The sequence below is a fragment of the Cebus imitator genome, unplaced genomic scaffold (genome assembly GCF_001604975.1).
Source record: "Cebus imitator isolate Cc_AM_T3 unplaced genomic scaffold, Cebus_imitator-1.0 Scaffold7, whole genome shotgun sequence".
Taxonomy (NCBI): domain Eukaryota; kingdom Metazoa; phylum Chordata; class Mammalia; order Primates; family Cebidae; genus Cebus; species Cebus imitator.
This window is the reverse complement of record NW_016107322.1, coordinates 5,745,342-5,771,225: the sequence shown is the minus strand read 5'-3', so window position 1 is coordinate 5,771,225 and position 25,884 is coordinate 5,745,342. Positions and strand designations below refer to the sequence as shown.

General features: G+C 35.1%; 1 long non-coding RNA gene across 1 annotated transcript in view; it reads left to right on the top strand.

Moving 5' to 3' along the window:
- Window positions 1–24,534, top strand: part of LOC119472863 — a 112,164-nt gene extending 87,630 nt beyond the window's left edge. The window contains exon 3 of the long non-coding RNA XR_005202044.1: window positions 24,438–24,534. This is a non-coding gene — a long non-coding RNA (uncharacterized LOC119472863). The remainder of the gene's footprint in view (window positions 1–24,437) is intronic.
- Window positions 24,535–25,884: the final 1,350 nt, after the last annotated feature.

Here is a 25,884-nt window from a genome sequence, read left to right as displayed (position 1 = left end):
TTTTTTTTTTTCATTTATAAAATGATGATAATAAGAGTATCTACCTGACATGACTGTTGGGCAGAGAAAGATGTTAAGACACATAAAGCTTTGGATTCTTTTTTCTGGTCTGTGACTTTCACTCAGGAAATACTAGCTTGAGGCTATGTAAAATCTTGGATTTTCTCCCAAATCATTAAAGAAAAATTATGCTACTCTTTTCAATTAGCTAAATGTTATTGTTATAAAAATTTTCTTCCAAACTTAATTTTTCACTGCAACATGTATGAATACTTTGCCATGTTTACATGTGAAAATGCACACTATCCTACACACTTCAATTCTCAAACCATGTTGGTTAGAGAAGAGATTAATAGCTATTTCTAGACACACTGTACACTGAACCATTTGCAGAAAAATCACCATTGGACAGTCGCAACTAGTTTAATATTTTATAACTTTTATTTTCTCTTTTAACATTTCCAAGGAATAGGGGACACTCTTGTCAATGACTTAGGTTTGTTACACCATGTGGTTAGGTGCAAGGCTGGGGGCATGAAGACAGGAAGGGTCTCCCACTTTTCAAGGACAGAATGTGGGGCAGGTGGTAACATCTGAAGAGATCCTGAAAAGTTGTTCTCCTTTAGGTGCTGTGATGTATTGCTTCTGCAATGGCCATCCATTTTTAAATACCTAAGTTTAGATATGGCGTCCTTATTATGTAATTCTGGAACAAAATTACCCTAATAAAGAGCTTCACACCTGCTAGGACCCACTCAAACAAAATAGGTTAAAAATACTCCAAGACTTTGAGAAATTTCCTCTGTTACCGGTGGGCTAGTCACAACAGAGCAGTGAGAGCTCTTACACTAACTCCTCTGCCCATCAGCCGCTCCATTCACTTCCTTCAAAAGGGTCCTAAATAAATTCAAATTTCTCTATGTACCTTCATATGAAATAGTTGGAAAACACACACTTAAAGGCCACTTTACTGTCTGTACTGACTAAAATAATGAGCTATGTGTGTATAAAAAAGAATGTTCATGTGCATTTTCTTTATCAATTACATTAATTTATATCCTTGCTAGTGTTTCTAAAAGAGACTGATAGTTCCCACAAATACATTTGATGACCCAGTTTGAGAAATACTGTTCTAGAAATTACTATTCGTAATAGTTTTGTGGTCATATGATTGCACATGCAAATATAAATTCTTACAACTTAAACTCTATAGAAAAACTTGAATGTAACCTGGCTATGAGTATGAAAAAAATGCTAATGTTAGTATATCTTTTAGCAGATGATATAAAAACAATTAAATAATTCCCATAAAAACTAGAAATTCTCTAAAAATATTTCTATGTAGACCATATGGTAATATAATTCTAAAGCAATGATTCCCAACATGTGCTCCCCAGGGCAGCAGATCAGTATCATTTGGAAACTTACGGAAAGCTAATTCTTGTGACCCACTCCAGATTTACTGAAACAGAAGATGAGAAGGATGGGATCCAGTCAACTGTATATTAACAAGCTCTTCAAGTGATTCTGAGGTGCTCGAGTCTGCAAACCACATAATGAGGCTGACTCATTTTCAAACATTCCACACCAAATGAGCACCGTCCTACTTTACCTTAGGAAACATATCCTCAGCTGAGTAAGGCTGCTGATATTTCCATTCCTTTTTAAGAATTTGTCTCAGAGCCAATCTGTAACTAAAGAGAAATTCAGTTTCATTACTTTAGAGTTAAATCTCATTAAGTAGTTGCTGAGAGTGTTTGTATGAAACTCAGATTTGACTTTGCCCTGCGCTGTGAACAAAGATTATGAAACATTTTCACATTTGGAATGATTAATCATCAGGAGATGCAGTCACAAAATTTTATTGAAACCCTAATATTTATTCAAAAGCCTTTGATAGACTTCTTTTGGAACTTCTATGACATTCTCCACCATAATATTGTTTAGCCTCTAACTCTCCCTAAATTGCCTTTGGTCAGAAAAGTTAACATGGTTATTGCTTTGTTTATTTGACTTTCCTACCTCCTGATTCAGAGTAGAGTTAGCTTTGGAAGGAGACTAGGAGTCAAGCTCTTGCCTGAGAAAAACCTATTTTTGGCCAAGACAACTCAAAACCAAAACCTTATATATCCACCTTATTGCTCCAGCTAACTTGTCTACTAATTTCTCTGCTGCTATGAAATTCTCTTTCGAATCTCTGATTCATAGTCAAGTCTCATCTTGTTCCAGAGCAATTATGGTGGTTGGGCAGCCCAAGAGGAGAAGAGTAACAAAGGAACAAGGGAGCTGAATCCTAACAGGCAATCAATCACACTTGTTTGTACTATCACATACATTCCCAGCATTCTGTCTTCAAGGCTTAACTACTAACTTCAAGCTAGTCCATGTCTCACCTTGTGGATCATCATGTCTCATCCTCATTTTGTGGCAAACTGTCCAGGATGACCCCCATTTTTTGCAGAAAAGAAGGTACCAAGGGGGAATAATCTTCGTTTTTCTCTAAAGCCTAGATGTATTCTGTATCTGTGTTTCCTGAAGTTTTCTGTCTAGTGCTCTTGTGGCCTGAGGCTTTTTCTGGAATCCAAGTGAGCAGGAAGAAAAAGTGAGGGAAAGTCATAGTCCTTGAAGAAAGAGGAATGCTCACTAAAGTCCAACAGATAGAGCACCAGCCAGGGATGTGGTGGGGGGAGCCCGGGAAATTAAGCAAAAAGAACATAAAATTTAGATTTATTGCTGCGTCCCAGGGAAAGGTGCTTATAAAGTTTCAATGAACAAGTTTACTGCTATTTATCACTTTGTGTGAACCTTCACTTTTTTACACAAATGATGTCATATCCCATATTTCTCTTGAAATTACTCTTTTATTATTTAAAAATTTATGACAGGCTGGGCCTGATGGCTCATGCCTTTAATCTCAGCCCTTTGGGAGGCTGAGATGGGTGGATCACCTGAGGTCGGGAGTTTGAGACCAGCCTGGCCAATATGGTATAACTGCGTCTCTATTAAAAATACAAAAATTACTTGGGCATGGTGGCACACACCTGTAGTCCCAGCTACTCAAGAGGCTGAGGCAGAAGAATCATTTGAACCTGGGAGATTGAGGTTGCAGTGAGCTGACATTGTGGGACTGCACTCCAGCCTGGGCAACAGAGGGAGACTCTGTCAGGGAAAAAAAGAAAAAAAAATTATTTTTGGTCACAAACCTTTTCTTCTTCTTCTTCTTTCTATTTCTTCTCCTTCTCTTCCTTCCTTCCTTCCTTCCTTCCTTCCTTCCTTCCTTCCTTCCTTCCTTCCTTCCTTTCTTTCTCTTTCTTTCTTTCTCCTCCTTCTCCTTTTCCTTCTTGTTCTCCTCCTTTTCTTGCTATGTCTTTTTCTAAGCCTTCACAGTGTAGGCTGAGTATTCGTTATCCAAAATAGTTGGACAGGCAGCGTTTTGGATTTTGGAATATTTGCATATGCACAATGAACAATCTTCCAGATGGAAACCAAGTATAAGCCCAAATATCATTTATGTTTCATGTGCACCTTATATACGTAGCCCATTATACAATATTTTAAATAATTTTGTTCATAAAACAAAGTTTGTGTCAGGTACTTATGTGTGGAATTTTCAACTTGTGGCATTGTGTCAGCACTCAAAAAAATTTCAAACTTTGGAGCATTTCAGATTTGGGTTTTCAGATTAGGGACATTCAACCTGTATTATCTTATAGTACAAGTTACCTATAAAAACCATCTTCTAGTGTTTGAAATATTTATTGCCTTCATTTTTTTTTGTGACCAGACTCTTTTTAATGTTATCCCATGAATACTTAGAATAAAACCCCAAACTATGAGTGTGAGCATCCACACTATTTTGTTAATTTTAATATATTTTTACAATAATGTTACTTTAAAATTGTTCAAAATCAAGACTATACTGAGATGCTCCTTTTCCACCATATTTATTTATTTTTTTATTTGAGATAGAGTCTCCCTTTGTCTCCCAGGCTGAACTATGATGGCACAATGTTGGTTCACTGCAACCTCTGCCACCTGGGTTCAAGTGATTCTTCTGCCTCAGACTCTGGAGTAGCTGGGATTGCAGGTGCCCACCACTGTGCAAGGTTAATTTTGCATTTTTAGTAGAGACGGGGTTTCACCATGTTGACCAGACTGGTCTTAGGTGAACTCCTGACCTTAGGTGATCCACCTATTTCACCTTTCCAAAGTGCTAGGATTACAGGCATGAGCCACCACGCCTGGCCCCTTTCAATGATTTTTATTCATTTATTTGGTATGCTTCCAACATTTTGTGAAAGAAATATAAGCAAATGTGAATATACAGTATATTGTTCTTTCACCTTTTTAACAGAAGTAGCAAACTATAAATATTTTTCTATATTTTTATAAAAAATGGTGTAATATATCCTACAACTCCTTTTACATTGGTAAATATATATGTGTATATTAATTTTTTATACTTTACAATATGTATATATATACATATATATGTGTGTGTATATATATATTTTTTTCTGTATTTTTATAAAAAATGGTGTAATATATCCTACAACTCCTTTCACATTGGTAAGTATATATGTGTATATTAAATTTTTATACTTTACAATATGTATATATATACATATATATGTGTGTGTATATATATATTTTTTTCTGTATTTTTATAAAAAATGGTGTAATATATCCTACAACTCCTTTCACATTGGTAAGTATATATGTGTATATTAAATTTTTATACTTTACAATATGTATATATATACATATATATATGTGTGTGTGTGTGTATATATATATATATATATTTTTTTTTTTTTCCCTGACACGTAGTGGTCACTGCATGGAAGAGACCAATGAATATTATTCCAATGAATTGGATTACTCTAATATCCTCTGTACAGTACAGGAATATCTGCTCAGATTGATTTGCATAAGGTACAATGGGTATAATGTAATTTTTTTCCATTTTCCTTTTTTTTTTTTTTTTGAGACTGAGTCTTGCTCTTCACCCAGGCTGGAGTGCAGTGGCACTATCTCAGCTCACTGCTGCGACTCTGCCTCCTGGGTTCAAGAGATTCTCTTGCCTCGGCCTCCTGAATAGCTGGGATTTCAGGTACACACCACCACACCCAGGTAATTTCTGTGTTTTTAGCAGAGATGGGGTTTCACCATGTTGTCCAGGCTGGTCTCAAACTTCTGACCTCAGGTGATCCACCCGCCTCGGCCTCCCAGAATACTGAGATTACAAGTGCTTGGCCAATTGATTTTTTTTCTATATTCTAATATAGAAATTTAGCTCCTAATTCTGACTAAATTCCTTTTAGAATCCAGGATTATTAATCACCTTATTTTTTCTGAATTATAATAAAGTAGTTAATAATATGGGCATCTCAAATGCCATTTTTCATTCTGTAATTCTGAAAAATATGTTTTAGTTGACACCAGACAATTCCTGATAATTCTTTGGAAAAAGTTAATTTGTGGGACAATATAATTGTCAAAACTAAACCTAGGATTTTTCTTCCATAGGTAGCAAAGAGAATTAGTAAAATTTAAATGTAGACATGTTTCTGACATTTAGGTTGTTCACCCATGGATACATGGTCTTACAAAATATCTTATTCCATACTATAACATTAAAGGGATTTATAAAGATTGAATATTATAATCTTACTCGAATCAATATTTTTATTGCTTTTTTTTTCTTATTTTAATTATAAGCATGTCAGTAACTGTAGAATGGTATCAGATAACCTTTAGTGTTATTTCCAATAAAACTTTTCTAATTACTTGAAAGATGACCATAATCTTGCACTAATCTGCATTCTAGCACAATGGTTTTCAACCTTGACTGCACACTAGAATCACCTGGGGAGATTTTAAAAATTTGAATGCCAAGGGCACCACAGACCAATTAATATAAATATTTGATGGTAGGACCCAGGCCACAGTATTTTTTAAAGCTCCCCAGGTAATTCCAAGGTGCAGCCACACTTGAGAAGCACTGCTCCTGGGAAAGAAATAATTATCTAGTTTTTGTTTATTTTTTTCCAATTAGAATTTATTTCAGTATGCTTTCCTGGAAGTATCCATTTTGTTAAATTTTGCACTGAAAACCAAAAACTAAAATAACAATTCTTTGCTTTTATATTTGATGTAAGAAGAATAAATTCTCAATAAAAGAAATCATATCGTGTGTAAAGTTTCAGTCTGCATTTTGGAGTGTTGGGGAGAGAAGTTTATAGCTTTCTTCAGATTCTCAGTGTGATGTTTCTGGGGTAGATAAGGAATTGACTACAGGAAGAAATATGTTGTGTTATTGGTTTGTACCTGCCCCTTGTCCATGTAAACAGAGAGTGCCCCTCTCTGCAGTGGTTATAAGGTAATCTGAGTTGAGCCTCAATTTCTGTGAGTGAGGATTCTCTACTTACACTGTAGCAAACTATAAAACTTCTGTGCACACTTTTAATGAAACAAATTAGCCACATGCAAAAGTGGGCAAGTGAATTGTGATTCAAAAGACAATCTCAGAATGTGGGTAGAGCTGGCAGGTTTTTCTTCCTTATGATTGACTAGCTCATTATTATTCATAGGTGAACTAAAAAAAGAATGTAGTAGTTTGGAGAAGTTTTTATCCAGCTATAGAAGGTAGCTCAATGGGCAAAAACTCTACTCTGTCCTGTTAAAGAAGAAATGAGGCTTTCTAGCAAAGAGAAAAGATGGTTGGCCTCAGAATTTGGGGCTACTTTGTCCTTAAGTATAATTTTTCATGTGTATACGTCTGAGAAATTACGTAGCAGAAACTTGATAGAACTTTAATTTGAAAAGATATGATTGCATGGCTAGTAGGAAGAAAGAGGTCATTATATACAAATTTGGGGGTAGGGCTTGTAGGGAAAATAGAGATGGATTTCCGATTCTCAATTTGAATTCCTACTAGTGAATAAGATAGTAGGTAACATTCATTGGATTACTTTAATATCTATGATGTCTTTTATATGTTATAACAGAAAGTGTTTTTTTTTCTCCTCAGATTTTTCTTGTAAATCTTATAGGCCATTGATTTTTCCAGTCTTTGTGAATTGGATGTTTTACTAGGAATGATTATGTCTAAAAGTCTGAAGATTCATGTAGTAGTCTCCCATTATCACATGGTTTCACTCACCGAGGTTTCAGCTACATACCAACAACCACAGTTTGAAAATAAGTTACTACAGTAAAATAGGATATTTTGAAATAGAGACTACATTTGCATACCTTTTATTACATTGTTTTAATTCTTCTATTTTATTATTAGTTATCATTTATATAGGGATTGATACTATTTTATTAGTGGTTATAGTGTATATAGGATTTGATATATCAGCATTTTAAGTATTCGCTATGGGATCTGGAACCTTCCCTCCAGAGATAAAGGGGTGCCATTGTACCATTGTTTCTCAAACGACTGCTTTCTCATACACTCTCCCAGAGTACATGTATATTTTCATTACAAAAGAAATTGTATTTACAAGGTGATCTATTGCATGCTATGACAGTTATTCCTTAAGGGATATAATGTTACTGATTTTTGTCTGGAGCCTCAAACATACAGTTACAGGACAATATGCACTGTTACTTCTAATGAATTACATTTGAGAACAGGATTTTCTACCTTCAGACTTTTTGAAGCATGGTTTCACCTTTCAAATATTCTGGCCTGCCATTAATCCAGTAATTTCACCCTTTTTTGTTCCCTTAGATGGGGTAATTTCATTAAAGTTTTCCCACATGGCCAGAAACCGTATTAGCTATTTGGTGTGCTGTAAATTTAAAAGCTAATAGCATTCTTCCAATTTCTTATATACACACACACAAAAAAAACAGATGTCGTGATTACACTGTAATGCCCCTACCTAAAATAAATTTAGATGTAAGAATATCATCTTTATAGGTATTGTAGCAAAGTACGTCATTCTTTCTCATTTAGCTTATATGGAGGTTTAATAAAATTGCTACTTATCAAAAGAGAAACCCCAGAGGAAGACTAAATAAATGAGGTGATATTTTAAAAGTTAATGAATGAGGTGCCTTGATCTATGGTTCCATTATACTCTTTTCATTGCTTCACAGAGCTCTTAAAATGTAAGATGTGATGAAAAGAGTAGGTAAGCTAATTTGAACATTGCCTTAAAACGCAGGGAGTGAAACACTCTTATTATGCTTACCAAAGGGAGAGAGTAGAAAGTCCACTATTTTAGACAATACTATGAGGTAAAATGTAAAATGCAAATCAATCTTCTTTTTAATATAATGAAAATTAAAAGTGAATTGTGATTAAAGTGAGTAAAGCTGTAAAAATGTGTCTGGTGAAACAAACTGTAATAAAACATGTTTTTAAAATTTAACCATTACTTTGATGATATTACTCATAATTCTATTTTTACAGAGTTTCATTTGTGTTATATTTTATGAGCATAGTTTTATAATTGGTATAGATCATACTTTTAGTGCCAACTTATTTCACATTGGTGATTCTGAAACTTCTTTACTTTGGAAGTCTATATGACTGGTTTTAGCAAAACTAGTAAAACATCCTGGACTGAATTAGGGCTCTTTTTTCTCAAGTAACCAATGCCAATTAGAGTAAATTTAAACAAAAAATATATGTGTTGAACAGCTGCTGGATTATCTCACGTCATCTAATAGGAAAAAAAAATTCTGTAGGAGAGACCGGAACCGGATCCTTAATGTCTGCTGAAATATTTTCTGTGTCTTCGATCTCTGCTTCTCCCTATGTGCCTAACTCAGCTTTGTTTCTCTGCCAGACTGTTGATTCCAATCCTCAGAGAAGTTGGACTAAGGTCACTCTACATTTATGAGTTTACATCTATTTCCAAAGACTTAGATTAAGCTGAAAAAGAGTTTCTCAATTTTAATTCTAAATTCCGGGGAGAAAAAGTGTGATTGATCCAGCTATATCAAGTCAGCGGGGATTAGAGGAAAGAGTGTCACTTGCTCATGGGGACCTATCCCTGTGGATGGAGAAAGTAGTTATGACAGAAGAGGAATGTTCATTACAACCCATTAGATAACTAGGAAGTGTCACTTAATTCTTTCATTATTTTAAGCGAATTAGGTACCAGAGAAAATCTTAGTTTTTAAAATATAAGATAATATAGTATTTATTTCATTGAATAACCTTTTCTTGTTCTAAATAAAATAGTTCATAATATCAGAAAATCCTTAAATTCTTATATCAGTATTCTGTAACTTGAAGAATTGCTCTTTAATTTTTTATATTCTTGTGTATGCTTATGGACCGTTAGACAAGTGGAAAATTATATTTTGTATTTGGATTACCAGGTAAAACTTATCCTCATTCTGATATGAATTAGGTAATTTTAAAGCGGCATTAAGTAAACTATAAAATGTATAGTACATAAATGCCATTTAGAGGTAAAATATTATTCAGAATATGAATACTTAGAAGGCAAATTAGAAATCATCACATTCAAAACATCTAAATAGTTATATTAAGTAAAGTAATGCTCAGAAGGGTACAGAATCTTTTATTTAAAGTTACAAAAACTGTTGAAAGAAAACTTGTATTGAAGAGCCGTATCTTCAGATTCTCCACTTTATGTTAGCTGCTTAGCCATATGTGAAAACCAAACTAACCAATCTGAACTGCTTCTCTCAAGGAGATGCACTCTCTTTCCATAAATGAGAAACTTGGGGACCTTAGGAGTTAATGCAATGTTTATCCGCATATGAAATTTAAATCATCATCCGTTTTACTGATTTGGAAGTTAATGGTAAGTATTGTAACTGAGAAAGATACACAAAGGCATATTGGGGCTATATCAGAGTATTGGGTAGTCTTCTCATAGAGTCCATGTTTTCAACTCATTCACAGCTCTATATTACTTAAGATTGTGGGAAATAAGTTCACAGAATGCCCCCAAATAACTTTGTCAATAAGGCTCACCCAGATGACTCTGTGTGTGTGTGTCTGTAAGTGTGTGTGAAAAACTGTTATGGTAAGGAATATACACAAATTTATTTTTTCTGTTAAAATTTTAAGATAGATCCATTTCTTTTCAGGACTGGTAATTTTGTTTATAGTAGGATTTACTCATTCATAATTGCCTTTAATTTAGATTTTGAAGTCTTCCACCACAGCGAGTTAATAAAGAGAATGAAGTTGCAATATCTTCATGTTAGTAAGGAGTTTTCCTGTTTATGCTCTTTATTTTAAACATAAATGATAATAGTGGCCATGGATTCAGTAATGCATTGGCACTTAAGGGGTAGTGTTAACATGTGGTGGCGATTAGTAAACTTTTCTCTGCAACTTCAGTGCTGCTTAGAAAAGGGATTGTGTTAATGAAGGCCTTGTGTAGAATTAGTTCATCTGTATATTTATTTTTAACAATTCAAATTATCTGCATAAGAACATTAAAGTGCCGTCATGTATAGGTGAGAGGCTGCATGTTGGGAAAAAATAACATGAGATTAGGTATATTTAGCTCTTTCTCTACTACTACTTTGCTGTATACCATTGAAGTAAACGTCTTTATTTTCCTAGGCGTTACCTGTTAAGCATAGAAGTTAACGTTCACTATCTAAGATATTTTCTAGCTCTGTTTATGTTTCTATAATAAATGTTAATTGTATATATAAACATCCGTTTAAATTTCGTAGATGACGATATATACTTAGGTCTCATTCTTTTGAAAATTCAAAATAAATGGCTATGTAGTAATCAATTGCTTCCTATTATTAACTATCTTTATTCTGTCCTTAGTATCTTCCCACTTTTGGAAATTCCAAGAAATCATGAAAAGATTTCACAAACCAATAAACAGCACTGATAAAAACACCCAAAAAACTATAATTTGGTTAACTCAAGGTTATTTTCAGTTCCTTTCTATATTTCATACTCATGTTAATATTCTGAACTTCAAGTAATAAGTATGGAAGATTCAAAATTAAAAAGAGAAAAGGGGAACATAAAACACCATTTTTAACTGTGGGGAAGGCCACTGTTTCTAAGGAGAAAACAAAACGCTGACTCCCAACATTTTGGGACATAGATGATCTCCTCCCTTCCTCCACATCCATTTAGATCTGTTTTTCATGAATGAATATGTGAAAAATGAACTAATGCCATATGGCATTTTCAGGCTCAGCAAAGAAAAGGAAGGCAAGAATGCAATATTGGAATAAACCCTCAGGGTTTAGGAAATGGGAGTTCCAGATCTGGTGCCTTGTACCAAATTTCCAGTGATGTTTATTAAATCTCTTTATTTCCTTACCTTTTCTTTCAATATCTGTACATTGAGGAGTTTGAGCTAAATTTTCTCTAATCTCACTTTAATTACATATTTATTTTAGGATGTATATTCTTTATGTGTTTATAAACAAATACTCTTCAGCATGTAGCTTTTTAATCCATTAGCAACATTTTTCAATACCTTTGCCCATATTGTTTGGAATATGTTAAGGGAATAAATAATTTAAATATTTCTAAGCAAATATTTCATATGCAAATGTTTTTTTAAGCAAACTATAGAGAGAAATATAGTTTCGATGGCACTTTCTATTTCCAGTGTTATTTTCTATCTTTAATAATGCATTATAAGCAAGGCTTGTTTTTAAGATAACCCCCCAGGTCAATTTCTACCTATGAATTAAGGCCTATCAGAAGACCATTGCTCCTTAAGACAAAACAAATAAAAATCATAAAACTAGCAAAGACAACGCAAGGAAACTCTGCATTAAAAATTAGTTGGCGTAATAAATCACAATAAGTGAAAAGGCAGACATGGGAATTATTTTCACAAGATGATAAATAAGCCAAGATTTTGCTCTTTGATAATCTCATTTAAGCTGTAACATACACTCTTGAAAAAAAAAAAATCCTCCGGAATATCCTAGAGGCATTAAAGAGGGTGGGCCTACTTAGTTAATTTTAAATTGTCAGCTCTTTTTTTTCCTATTCTTTCAGTAAAATAAACTGTTTTGCTGAATAAGAGGGTTAAGAAAAGCCCTGAGTGAGTCACTCCAATTTGTTTCCACATTCTGAACAGTCAATAAAGAAATTTATTGCCTCATTAGGCATTTTGAGTAGATTTCTGGAAACCTGGGTGACGTAAGACAGAAAAGTAACCTAGTAGGATATTTTAAAAGCAGTTGCAGCTGAATTTGTTTTTGAAATTGCAAGTTGCCTGTTAGACTGGAATGGCATCGTGATTTGTTTCAAGAAATGGTGCCAGGCAGTGGGTTGGTTTCAAGGAGAGGAGGCGGAAACTGTGTGTGTTTTCAGCAAGAGCTAAAAAATACTGTAAATACTGGTTCTAAAAAATACTGTAAGATTATAGAAGTGAGATGATTAGAAGAGGGTGAGGTCTCAGTGATCAGATCAAGAGTAAGCTTCTTATAAGTAAAAAAGAAAAATAAAAACGATGAAAGTTGGAGCATTAAACTGAATGAGAAGCAAAAGCCAGAAATGCGCACAGTGCGTGTTGCATCCTGACTTCTGCTTAGCTGATGTTTAGCTCTATGTTCAAATGTGCATGCTGAATAGCATATGCCTTTCTCAGATCAAGCCATCTCTAATCACTTTGTATCTGGTTTTAGGCTTCAAAGACTTATTAGTAGCCAAATGAAAGCGGATACTTTCCTCATACTCTATTCTTGTAATAATTTTTAGGCAACCTGTCTTCACTTCTTTTAAAATGACTGAAGGTTAAACTGGTGATTGGTTGGTAAAGTATTATTATTTTTTGAATGAAGGAATGTTGATTTTGCTTCAAAATGTAAACAAACCAGGAGGCAAAAATTCATAGAACAAATGATTTATTAACAAGTAGAACACAATGGCTTGCTTGCCTAAACTTTCTTCTTATTCTTTTAGCAGATAAACACATTAATCATAATCAGTCTGCACTATATTAAAAAAAATCTTGATAAATTAATCACAACCCATCATGAAACGAGTAAGTTTAAGGGAATTTTTCAGATGCATGTGGGTAAAATATTTGTTTCCCATAATGAATATATACGTATTCACATATGTGTGTCTGTGTATACACATGAATGCGACATTCTATTTAAGAGATTTGTTTTCATAAATTTGGAGGAAACAAAGAAAGAAAAAGGGAAAATAAAGTTTCACTCACAATTCTTTTCCTGTTAATCAAAGATAGATTTCTCGGCACTGTTTCATTTTCTTATTATAAAGTATTCTAACTACAGGAGAGACCTTGAAATGTAAAGAGAAAGAAATATTTTCTCCATCATCAACTCTTTCAAACCTCCCAACTGATACCTTGCTACTATTGTTCCATTAAATATCCAGAAAATAGAATGTCAAAGGGAAAAAAAATGTGGTGACAGAATACTAAGGGAGAGGCATTGGGAAAAGAAGCATAGTACTCATCCCATCTTTGGAAATCTCTCTAGACACAGTGTCTTCATCTGCAAAATGTGGGGTTTGAACTGGATGACTGTAAATTACCCTTGAAACTTTAAGGGCAATCGATGAGTCTACCTTGGTGATCTGGAGGAGATTAACATCTACTTAAAACCTTGGCGAAAAAGTTAAGAGCAGCAAAATGGTGCTATGTTTCATTACTCCGTTCTTAATTAACATTATACAAGTTCCAGATTTGAGATCCTGCCAAATTTAGGTTCTACTCTTTGACCTATCCAGACATAGCTCAGAGATATTGTGGGTTTGGTTCCAGACCACTGCAATAAAACAAGTCACATAAATGCTATATTTACACTATACTGTCATTTATTAAGTGTGCAACAGCATTATGTCTAAACAAACTATATACCTTAATTTTAAAATACTTTATTGTATTTTAAAGTATACAATACATCTCAGCCTGCAGTGAGCTGTAATTTTTTGTTGGTGAAAGGTCTTGCCTTCCTGTTGATGGCTGCTGACTGATCAGGGTGGTGGTTGCTGAAGGATGAGGTGGCTGTGGCAATTTCCTAATATGAGACAGCAATGAAGTTTGCTACATCAATCAACTCTTCCTTTCACGAAAGATTTCTCTATGGCATGCAGTGCTATTTGATAGTATTTCACCCACTGCAGAACTTCTTTTAAAAATGGAATGAGTTCTCTCAAACACTGCCACTGCTTTCCCAACTAAGTTTATGAAATGTTCTTTTTTTTTTTTTTTTTCTTTCAAAAGATGAGGTTTCACCGTGATGGCCAGGCTGGTCTTGAACTCCTGACCTCAGGTGATCCACCCACCTCGGCCTCCCAAAGTGCTAGGATTACAGGCATGAGCCACCGCGCCCGGCAGTTTATGGAATGTTCTAAATACTCTGTTGTCATTTCAACCATGGTCTTAGCATCTTCACCAGGAATAGATTCCATTTCAAGAAACAGTTTCCTTTGCTCATCCATGAGATGCAACTCCGTATCTGTTCATATCATGAGATTGCAGCAATTTTGTCACAGCTTCAGGCCCCATTTCCAATTCCAATTTTCTTGCTCTTTCTACCACTTCTGCATTTATTTCCTCCCTGAAGTCTTGAATTTCTCCAAGTCATCCATGAGGATTGAAATCAACATCCTCCAAAATCTTGTTAATGTTGATATTTTGATCTTATCCCATGAGTCATATATGTCTTAATGGCACCTAGAATGGTGAATCTTTCCCAAAATATTTTCAGTTTACTTTACCTAGATCCATTAGAGGAATCACTATAAATGACAACTATAGCACTATAACACATATTTCTTAAATCATGGGCTGCAGAATGGGTGTTGTGTTAGCAGACATGAAAATAACATTAATTTCCTCATACATCTTCATCAGAGCTCTTAGGTGACCAGGTGCATTGTCAATGAGTAGTAATATTTTGAAAGGAATATTTTCTCTGTGTGTGAGCAATAGGTCTCAACAGTGGGCTTAATGTATTCAGTAAACCATGCTGTAAACATATGTGCTGTCATCCAGATTTTGTTGTTCCATTGTGAAGCATAAGGAGGATAGATTTAGCATAGGTCTTAATGACCCCAAGACTTTTCCGAATAGTCAGCGAGCATTGGCTTCAACTAAAATCACCAGCTGCAGTGGCCCCTTCCAAGTAAGTCAGCCTGTCCTTTGAGGCTTTGAAGCCAGGCATTGAGTTCTCCTCTCTAGCTATGAAGGTCCTAGATGACATCTTCTCCCAATAGAAGTCTATTTCATTTATACTGAAAAGATATTATTTAGGAAAACTGCATTCATCAATGATTTTAGCTAGATCTTTTAAATAACTTGCTTCAGCTTCTCCATCATCCATTGCTGCTTCACTTTGCATCTTTATCCTATAAAGATGGCTTCTTTCCTTAAACCTTATGAACCACCCTCAGCTAGCTTTAAACTTTTTTTTTTTTCTGTCACCTTCCTCGCCTCTCTCAGCCTTAATAAAATTAAAGAGAGTTAGGACCTTGCTCTAGATTAGACTTTGGGTTAAGAGAATGTGCCTGGTTTGAACTTCTATCCAGACTACCAACATTTTCTCTATATCAGCAATAAGGTTGTTTCTTATCATTTGTATATTCACCGGAGTAGCACTTTTAATTTCCTTGAAGAATATTTCTTTGCATTCAGAACTTTCCTCTTTGGCACAAGAGGCCTAACTTTTAGCCTATCTTGACTTTTCACATGCTTTACTTGCTAAGCTTTGTCATGTCTAGCTCTTGATTTAAAGTGACAGATGTACAACTCTTCCTTTCGCTTAAACACTCAGAGGCCATTGTGGGGTATTTATTTATTTATTTATTTATTGAGATGGGGTTTTGTTCTTTCACCCAAGCGGGAGTGAAGTGGCGTGATCTCGGCTCACTGCAACCTCTGCCCCCCAGGTTCAAGTGATTCTTCTGCCTCAGCCTCCCAAATAGCTGGGATTACTGGTGCCCACCACCACGTCCAGCTAATTTTTGTATTTTTAGTAGAGATAGGGTTTCACCATGTTGGCCAAGCTGGTGTCGAACTCCCAATCTCAAGCAATCCCCCTGCCTCCCAAAGTGCTAGGATTACAGGCATGAGCCACTGCACCCAACCCATTGTAGAGTTTTTAACTGGCTTAAATGTAATATTATGTCTCAGGAAGTAGAGGGGCCTGAGGAGTGGGCAAAATTTGGAGAAACCACTGTTCACTGTAAAAGTCAGAACACACACAACATGTATTATCTGTTTTCTATAAGTGGCTTGTGATGCCCCCAAACAATTATAATAGTAACACCAAAGACCACTGATTACAGATCACCACAACTGGTATAATGAAAAAAATTTGAAATATTGAGAAAATTACCAAAATGTGACATGGAGACACAAACTGAGCACATGCTGTTGGAAGAGTAGTGCTTGTGATAGACTTGCTTGACACTGGGTTGCCACAAACTTCCAATTTCTAAAAAATTTAATACCTGCGAAGGCCAATAAGTGAAGTGCACTAAAATGGTATATGCCTGTGTATTTTTCCACATATTAATTATTTATTTTTAAGAAGCATAAGATGTTATTTTTTAATGATTTATTGATTATGATGTTTACTGAGTCTCTCATGATGGTTCAGTTCAACAACTGTTTGATTAATGGCTACTATGTGTTGAGAAGTGAGCATGAAAATAGAAAATTACTCCTCCCACCCCAAACCCAAATGACAAATAGTCCTAGGTCTAGGGAGTTTAGAATATGCCTGGTATGTAATAGGTGCTCAGCATATATTGTTCAATGATTGAATAAATGCACTAAGGGATATAATTACAGTATAATATATATATTACAGTATATTATATATAATATATATACTTAAGTGTATATATTATCTACATATCTCTATATAAATATATATACATATCTATATAAATATATTAAGCATATATATTATCTACATATCTCTATATAAAAATGTAGATATGAAGAGGCAAAGATTTGCTTGGAGGAGTCATGGAAATATTTAAAAAGTACTGAAATTTTAATTTCTGGAGGTTAAAATACATATATTTATAGTATATTTACAGTAAAGATGGCAAGGAAGTATATTAGTTGATGTATTTTAAGAATGGGACAAATCTAGAAAAAATTAGAAAGGACAAAAATTAACAGAGGAATATAATCAATAAACTGGATATAGGGGGTATGTATATATGTAATACATGTGTAATAATTTTACATATATTTGCATTCAGAACTATTCTCCAAATACTGCATATTCATCTTTTCTATATTCATTATATATATATATATATATATATACACACACACACACACACACACACACACACACACATATATTTGAAGAACAAAAAAAAGAAAAAACAAAGTATTGGCATTTGAGTTGGCATTCCAACCACAAGTCAGACTTTAAACATACATTTTAATGAGAGAAAGCACACTAGTTTACAGCATGTTTGGGAACAATTAATATGTAAATTAAGAGAAGTGGTCAGGGAACAATTACCATGTATATTATGAGGAGTGATCACAGATCACAGGAAGTGAGGCTAGAAAGGTGGCTGGGGCAAAATTGCCAAGACTTTTAAATTCCAGGTTAAGTGGTTTAAACTTCATGCTACGAATAGTTAAAACTCCGTACTATAAGTAATGGCATTTTGTGTGTCAAGAACAGAGTGAAATAATCCAGGTTTGTTTTTGTGACTCCTGATCCTTTTAGTGTGTCCAGCCTGTCTGGATTAAACTTTTTAAGAACACTTTGACTTATTTACCCATGCTCTAGCAACCTAATGGAGCCCGTTTTTAACTTTTAAAGTAATGTACTTTCTGTTAGTAATTTATGATATTTAAACTACGGAATTGAATATATTGAATAGCCCTTTTGAAATGGTATATCGCCCTTCAATTTTCTGGAAATTCTGTTATGTCTTTCTTCTCTCCCTAGTCCCTCCAGTCCCCTCAGGCATCCCTGCTGCTGCATTTTTTAAACTTGAAACATACTAAATGGACCCAGGTGTTATTCCTACTTTAACACAAATCTTAGAGGCACAAAATAATAACCAATTTTATAAACAAAAATAAAACAATAACATCGAGAGCCAGGAAATACTAACAGTGTAAGCTCTAAGCTCTGGATCCTGATGGCTGAGTTTCAGATCTTGGTTTTGCCACTGATTGGCTATGACCTTGACCAGTTTAAACTCCCTGCAGCTAGATTTTGAGAAATAATGTTACCTTCTCTCCTAGCAATATTGCAGGAATAAAAGAGTTAGTACGGATTATGGCCTGATGCACAGTAGGTGGTTCATAAATTGTTGTAGATGTTGTTGTTATTGCATAGGAGAGGAAGTTGATACAGTCTTTGTTCGTCCCTCATGTTGCTTTCTGAGGTGGAAAGGAGTGATGCTCCTTTTAGAAACACCGATAGTCCTCACCTCCTACATAAGTCATATATTCTTCTCTTTACCAACATTTATATTTAGATAGGATTTAATACCTGAAGCTGAAAACACATTCAAATCTCCTTATGTTAAGTTACTACTTCTTGTTCTAACCAAACACCAACATTAGTACTTACTCTATTTTCTTGTCCCTTCTAACCTACAATGGTGGCTTTTCTCTGTATATGCTTTCTGCCCATACATTGAGTCAAGGACTTGTTCCTCGAAGGCCTGTTTTTTGTGTAGCAGTTCAAGGACTATCAAGTCAGTCCTTTATCTCAATATATTCCACAATTTGAAAAGAAAAATCTCATTGTTATTAATATGATTTTTTAAATCTTATTTTTTCATAAGACTTCGTTAAGCTTTATGAGTCTCCTCTAGATTTTTTTATGGTTTATACTTCCTTGTAACATGTGAAGACCAGATGGAGGTTCAGCTAAGTTATGGGGATTGGAACCTTGCTTAGAACATCAAGTCCCAGACTAGGCCAAGAGCTCTGAAATCAGGCTGGCTTTCTGCTCACCCAAATGAGTCATTTAGGAAGCCATCGCCCCTCTACTAGAGACACTTGCTCCATCATCAACTTTGACCGTGGTTTCTTTTCAGACCTATTTTGAGTATGTATTAAATAAATCTAAAAAATGCTTCAGACAGAATATCATCACAAAAGGTAAGCTATTCTTCACACTAGACTCAATTTAACAATTATCCTTAATTTAAAAATCAGAGTTAAAAAATGACAAGAGAAAACTGGTGAATTTATTATTGGCATTACTGAACTGACATGGTTAGTTGGTATTAAAATACTATGAGTAATACGAATACTATGTTATTTTCAATAAAGAGATATTAAGAGACTATTTGTTTTTATCATTTTATGAGAGTAGCTAGTACCTTCTCCTCTACCCTTTCTTCAATAAAACTAAGCAGTTCAGGACATCTTGTATTAATGCAAGAAAGTTAGATTAATATTAACGATAATATATTCTTTTCATGTTTCAGTTGTTCATCTGAATGGAGCCTTCAGTATTCTTTAATTTACTCAGTGGAAATAAGCTTTGTTTTTCTCAGTTCTTTAAAAATAAATGGCATTGCAGGACTGGATAGAACTCTAGGCACTTTGACCATATATTACTCTAAATACCAAATTTTTTTTTTCAAGCTAGCTAAATCATCATTTGAAACAGAGCTGCAAGACTAACATATGGATTACAGGAGAGTAATAGATGTGTCATATACCAAAAAGAGAAAGATCCATTACCTAAAATGTAAAATTGTGAGAGAGAAAGAGAATACACAAAATAGGATGTCTGGAAGCCTTTTTTAGACTCTATCACTCCCCATCTAGAAAAATGTTATAGGTAAATAAAATATGTTCTTACTGAATAATAAGTATAATATGTGCAATTTATCCTCATTACAAAGAGACTTTATTGTGTCTGAAGAATTCCACAGAGAGCCATTACAGATCCATTACAGCGTTTTAAGTGATCTGCTCTGCTTCCTAAACCCTGGTTGTTTTATGCAGTATCAAACTTATAATATGCATTTCTATTTTCTGCCTGCTCCAAATTCCATATGCTTACAAATAATTAGGCAAGAGGGGTTTTGTTGCCCTGTTGGCCACTTTTTAAAAGCACAGTATAATTTATTGGAACAAAATATAGCAATACACTTTAAGGAAAGTTCTCTTATGTAAAGCTCAGTTTCAAATTGAATGGAGGGTAAATTTATATTTGCAAGAATTGACACATTTCCAATAGGAAAGGCTTCATAGTAGGAGTATTTTATTATGATAATTGAGTTTCATGAGAATGGCATGGCGCCATTTACTTCTGTGAAAGTTTATTCTCTTTGTACTGCTCTGGGACTTTATTAGCTTGCCAGTCGTTCCCTACTCTTCCACCTGGAATTCATGGGCCAGGCTTCAACTTATATTTTCATCTCTTTTGTATATAATTACTTATTCACTGAAACATTTCCTTCCATCAGACTTCATCTTTTCAAGTATATGTGTGTTCCTTCACTTCCTTGGATTCGTGTTTTACTTTCTCCAACTTTCCTACTGCTCTAATTTTTTTCCTGAAAGGTCTGTAAAATTTTTTCCATCTCTATAACATGTTTTGTGGATGTGTGAGTCTTTTTCTTTTAAATAACATTATACATCTGCTGTGTTGGACTGCTCATTTATCTGTAGAACAGAAAGGGAGGGTACACCTGTTGAATGTCCAGAGTTCTTCATGGATTATTTTAGGTGCTTTATATTATGTACCTCATTTAATTCGCTTAGTAACCAGGGAATGAAGAACTAGCATGCTCATTGTATAGGTGAAAAAAACCAGGCTTAATGAATCCAAGCATTTACCAAGTTTCTTTGGTAGAAAGCAAAGGAGGATAGATTGAAATCCTTCTTTTTTCACCCAAACCGGTGTTTGTTTGTTTGTTTTTAGCCTTCCCTATGTGTGTGTCTATTTCATTTTCCTATCTTCTGATTGCAAGGACTCTATCATGGGCAATTTTATCTTCTAGGTAGCTGTCACATATCTCAATTCTGCATGTAAGTCTTTGTGAAACTCAGGTGCAACATTTCCTCACAATGTTTTCCAATTTTTTACTTATTTAAAATGATTTGGATATTCATAAGTAGAAATGGTATATTTTTCCTTGTTAGCCCCACATAAAAAAATTGAAAGCTCTTTCAGGCAATCTTGCTATATTTTCAAGTTGATCAAGAACATAAATGAGTATTTTATGTTTTCCAAGTTTAATTTCGATTTATTTTATTCTGTGTGTGACTGATAATATTTCTTAGTTTATACAGCTTTGTGTTCTCTTAAATGATAATACTCACTTTTCATAGACTATTTAAATATTCAGTGGGAAAAATATCAACATTTATAAATTGTATGACTGTGTTTAATTAGCGCATGTGCCCCAAAACTGTGTACATATATCATGCAGCAATTTTTAACATTGGCTTTAAAAAATATATATAAAAGGTAAATGTAAAAAAAGTACTTTGAACTAAATTTAGACATGCTTAATAAAGCCAATGTTTATTACTTTGAATTTGATAATATTTAAAAAGCAATCCAATTTTAAAAACTTTAAATGAAATAACATATCTGAAGATAATTTCTAGATGCAGCCTACTTCTCTATATGGGGAGCAAATTACAAATAAAGTCTTTAAAGAATCCATAAATATTGAGATAACGTGAAATTACTAATAAGCAACTCAAAAGCTGCTCCTTAATATTGTTGGAATGTGTTCTCTCTCCGTGTCCACAACGGGGCATAGTTTTAAGGGCAAGAACTTCCCAGCACCTTGCCCGTCTTTCATGGATTTCCCTCCTGGAGATTTGACGGTTTATGTTTAAATTTCACAGGCGTGGGAAGAAACTAAGAGTCAATCACTCCAGCGGAAGTTCTAAGGAACTCCTTTCATTGGCCTGGGGTCTTAGAGAAGGTGGGGGTTCCTCTGAGGTTAAAAGTCCCCTTCTTCCACACCCCTTTGGACTCCACGTTTGGATCCCCTTCCACGAACACTCTTGTGGAAGCTGCTTTTCTCTCTCCTGGATTTCCCCTCTGGAGTCCCCTTCCACACTCTCTCATGGAAGCGTGTCTTCCCCTCCTAAACTCCATCTCTCTCTATTCCCTTGCACTCAGTGTGGCAGCTGCGTTCCTCTCCTGGATTCCATCCTTGAGGATTCTCTCACTCAGTGTGAGAGGAGCCTCCCTTCTCTGGTTTTCACCCTCTGGGAACCCTTCTCAGTGTGAGAGCGGCTTTTCTTCCTCTCACTCAGTGTGAGAGTTAGCTGTTTCTTTCTCTCTCCTTCTCCCATTTCTCTCTAAATAAATCACTTTCTACAAACAATCTCGAGTCTGGTATTTACTGCGGAGTGTGCCGTGGTCCCCCCTCTCATTCTTGAGAGGGCAGGAGACCAAGAACCTGGAGAAATGTCCTCTCAGGGGAGCTGAGGGCGCCCTGAACCCCTGAACCCCTTTATTAGAATATTGTTTATCTATTTATCATCTTATTCTAAACCAACCTCCTAAACAACTGAAAAAGAAGTTGTTTAGAAAATTGGATAATATTTCTTCACAAAGTCAGCTTAAATCTCGGTCTAAATGCATTATAAGACAAACAGAAGGCTTTAAATATTACCTATGCTCAAGGAAAAAATATGCTGGTTATTTTGTCAACCAGTAGGTACTAATTGTGTAAGTTTGAAGTGAGGGCTGTAGGAAATTAAAACAAAAACAGAAGACCTGGCTGTTGGTCTTGTTAGATTTGCAGTGTAACACAGGAGATAAGGCATCAGTTTAAACAAACATAGACACACACACATAACGTCTCAAGATCGCATAATATAGCTGCCCAGATGGGGTCACAGATGAGTTCAGTAAATAAAGAATGCCGTGGACTAGCATGGTCAGAGAAATTGTTACCAAGGAGGTACAATTTGAAAGGAGACTTCAAAGAGGGTCAGGATTTTGTAAGTTGGAAAGCAGGTGACACAGCAGTTTGGGCAGGAAGGAAATCAAGTTGCAGAAGTCGCTTAGGGAAAGTAGGTTTGAAGAAAACATCAGAATGACTAAAATGGAAACTTTGCTCACATAACAAAGTCTCGTTTTATTTTTGTCTGTTTTTCACTTTACCTCTGTCAGTTTATCACTCTTTTCAGGCAACTACAAACTGTCAGGTTTTAAAATCTCTGCATTTTTATTAATTGTGTGATATAAGTTTGAGATGAGCTTTGAAACTGTGGAGATGAGTGTCCCATTCCTTTGAGGGTCTGACCACCCTAGGGGACCCACAGATATGAGCTGCTGGATGGCCGACCACCTTGCCCGTGATGAAACACCATCCTATTATGCTGTGTCCTAATAGCTTGAGAATCTGAACCAGAAGTATACAGTGCACTTCTGCACATTCTCCAGCTCTTCCTGAGCAGCTTGATTTTTCATCTATTTTATGGTGAACAAAAATATTCTCAGAAATTCTTTTTTTCTTTTAGCTACCAAGATTTGGGCCTGCTTTTTTTATTGGTTATTTCCTGAGGGTAATGGGGCATTTGACCATTATAATCCACTTTTCTGAGAACCAGGACATTCTGAAAACTGTCTGAGCCCTCTCCTTTGACTATCAATATGATCACTTGTAGATAAGTTGAAGAAGAAGCCAGACTGAAACAGGAACCTGTCAGGCTCCCTGTTGCATGTTTTTAATTCACACACCCACATGGCTACATCCAACAGAGGTGACCTGAATTTTACTCCTTTGATGTTGCATACCATGAATTCCCACAGCAGGTTTGCAACAAAGGGGGTATTTTAAAGCTTTTTTCTAACATCGCCTTAGCAGATACTGACTGATCCTTTCCCAGGAACAGAAAGGGTCCCCCTCATGCTCCTGATTTTAGAATCATAAACATCAGTAGGACCAAGGTGCTTTTAGAGGGATAAAGTGACTTTAATTTCTCTTGGGTGGTCAAAACACAGCATGTGCAATATTTTTACAAACTATGATTCAGAAAGCACATAGTTCTAGAGCATTTTGTTTTTATTATGTTGGTGTCAATGGAAACAGTTGTGCTTCCTGATGTCTTACTGTGATGGCCTTTTTGGTCGTTTGGGGCCACTTTCCCAAGGATACTGCATGTTGCCTGACCTGTATTCCTGAGGAAATAAGTGGGACTTGGATTGACCTGTTTTGGCCAGCAAACTTTCTCTAAGAATGGCGAAAGGAAAAACATCAGACCAGGATGCTCTCCAGAAATAATAATGGAGAATCTCTTCCTGTTGTGTAAACTCTCCTTGTACTTTGCTCTGTGTGTGTTTGGTGGAAATATTATTTTTAAACAGACATTTACTCTGAAAAAATATAATTTTGCATTAAATTAGTTTTAAAGTTAAGAGATGTAAATAAGACCTTTTTTATTAACAAGTGGATGAGATCAGCATTAGTATACCTATAGGAAGTCTTTAAATGAGTGCCAATTCTGAATTTACAAATCAGCATTTCTTCTCTCCAGCTTTCTTTAGCTTGGCCACGGTGATGTGAAGATGAGAAGGAATAGCAAGGCCCAACCAGCTCTTCATCTGAAGACAGCTCATTGTTCTGCAACCCAGGTAAAAACAATACAGACGATTTTAGGAGTGCATAGTTCCTTTATAAAAGAGACTATTTCCTTCTCAAGTTTGATCTACAGATTTTCGAAAGAAGTCATATTCACCATCAGATCTAATGTATAACTTGTTAACAAACATTACATTATATCAATTTCAGTTATCTGAAGAGCAGAATGACTAAAGCATGCATTTGTGCATTGGCTCATTAATAAAGTTGTAGTATAAATCTATTTTTATGGAAATATTTTAAAGAAAAAAAGAGAATATGTGGCTGTTTGATTTGCTTGTTACAATTCTAAACAAAGGAAAGAAGAATGGGCTAAATAAATGTAATATTTCTTTAAAAAATAACTTTTACCAAATGAATATATGTGCATATATTGGTATAGAGGAGGGAAACAAAAGTAACGTTTGTTTCATGTGAGACATAAAGCCAAAAGCAGAAATAAAACCAACAACTAAAATACAGTACTAAATACTAAATTAAGTCAGGCGGGGTGGCTCATGCATGTAATCCCAGCATTTTGGGAGGCTGAGGCAGGCAGATCACAAGGTCAGGAGTTCATCACCAGCCTGGCTAAAAGTTGGTGCAACCCTGTCTCCAACTAAAAATACAAAAATTAACTGGGCGCAGTGGCATGTGCCTGTAATCCCAGCTACTCGGGAGGCTGAGGCAGGAGAATCTCTTGAACCCAGGCGGCAGATGTTTCAGTGAGCCGAGATGGCAACTGGGTGACAGAACAAAACAAAACAAAACTAAATTAGATACATGAGCAAAATATTGTGATTTACAGAACATTTAGCAAATAGCTCTGCTTACCAGAGACAAAGATAATTTTTATTGAAGAGTTGCTTGTGCAGGGTCTTAGGAGACGAATTAGAGTTTTAGAAAGAACTAAATGGGGGAAAGGCATTTTATGGAAAGGAATTAGCTCTGTGGAAGTCACACACATGTTAAGGAGCACAGGTTTCTTGAGCGTGGTGACATTAATGTGCTTAGAACATAGATTAAGAGTGGCAGGAGTGTGAGCTAATGAGACTACAAAAGTCAGATTACAACGAATTTTTTTTTTTCTGTGTTAAAAGTTTAGATTTCTATTATTTTGGAAATGAGGGAAAATAAAGGTGTTGAGCAGAAAAATCACATGTATTTTTGGAAGAAAATTCTGGCAGTATTTTGACTATCGAATTGCTGAAGAGAGGCTGGAAAACTGGGAAAGGTGCTTTATAAGAAACCAGGTGAGCAGCAGATGACAATTACCTGAGTCAAAACAGTAGATGCCCTGGGAGAAGATCAGAGAATGGAATCAAGAGATATTTCTGAAACAGAATTGGCGGAGGGATGAAATT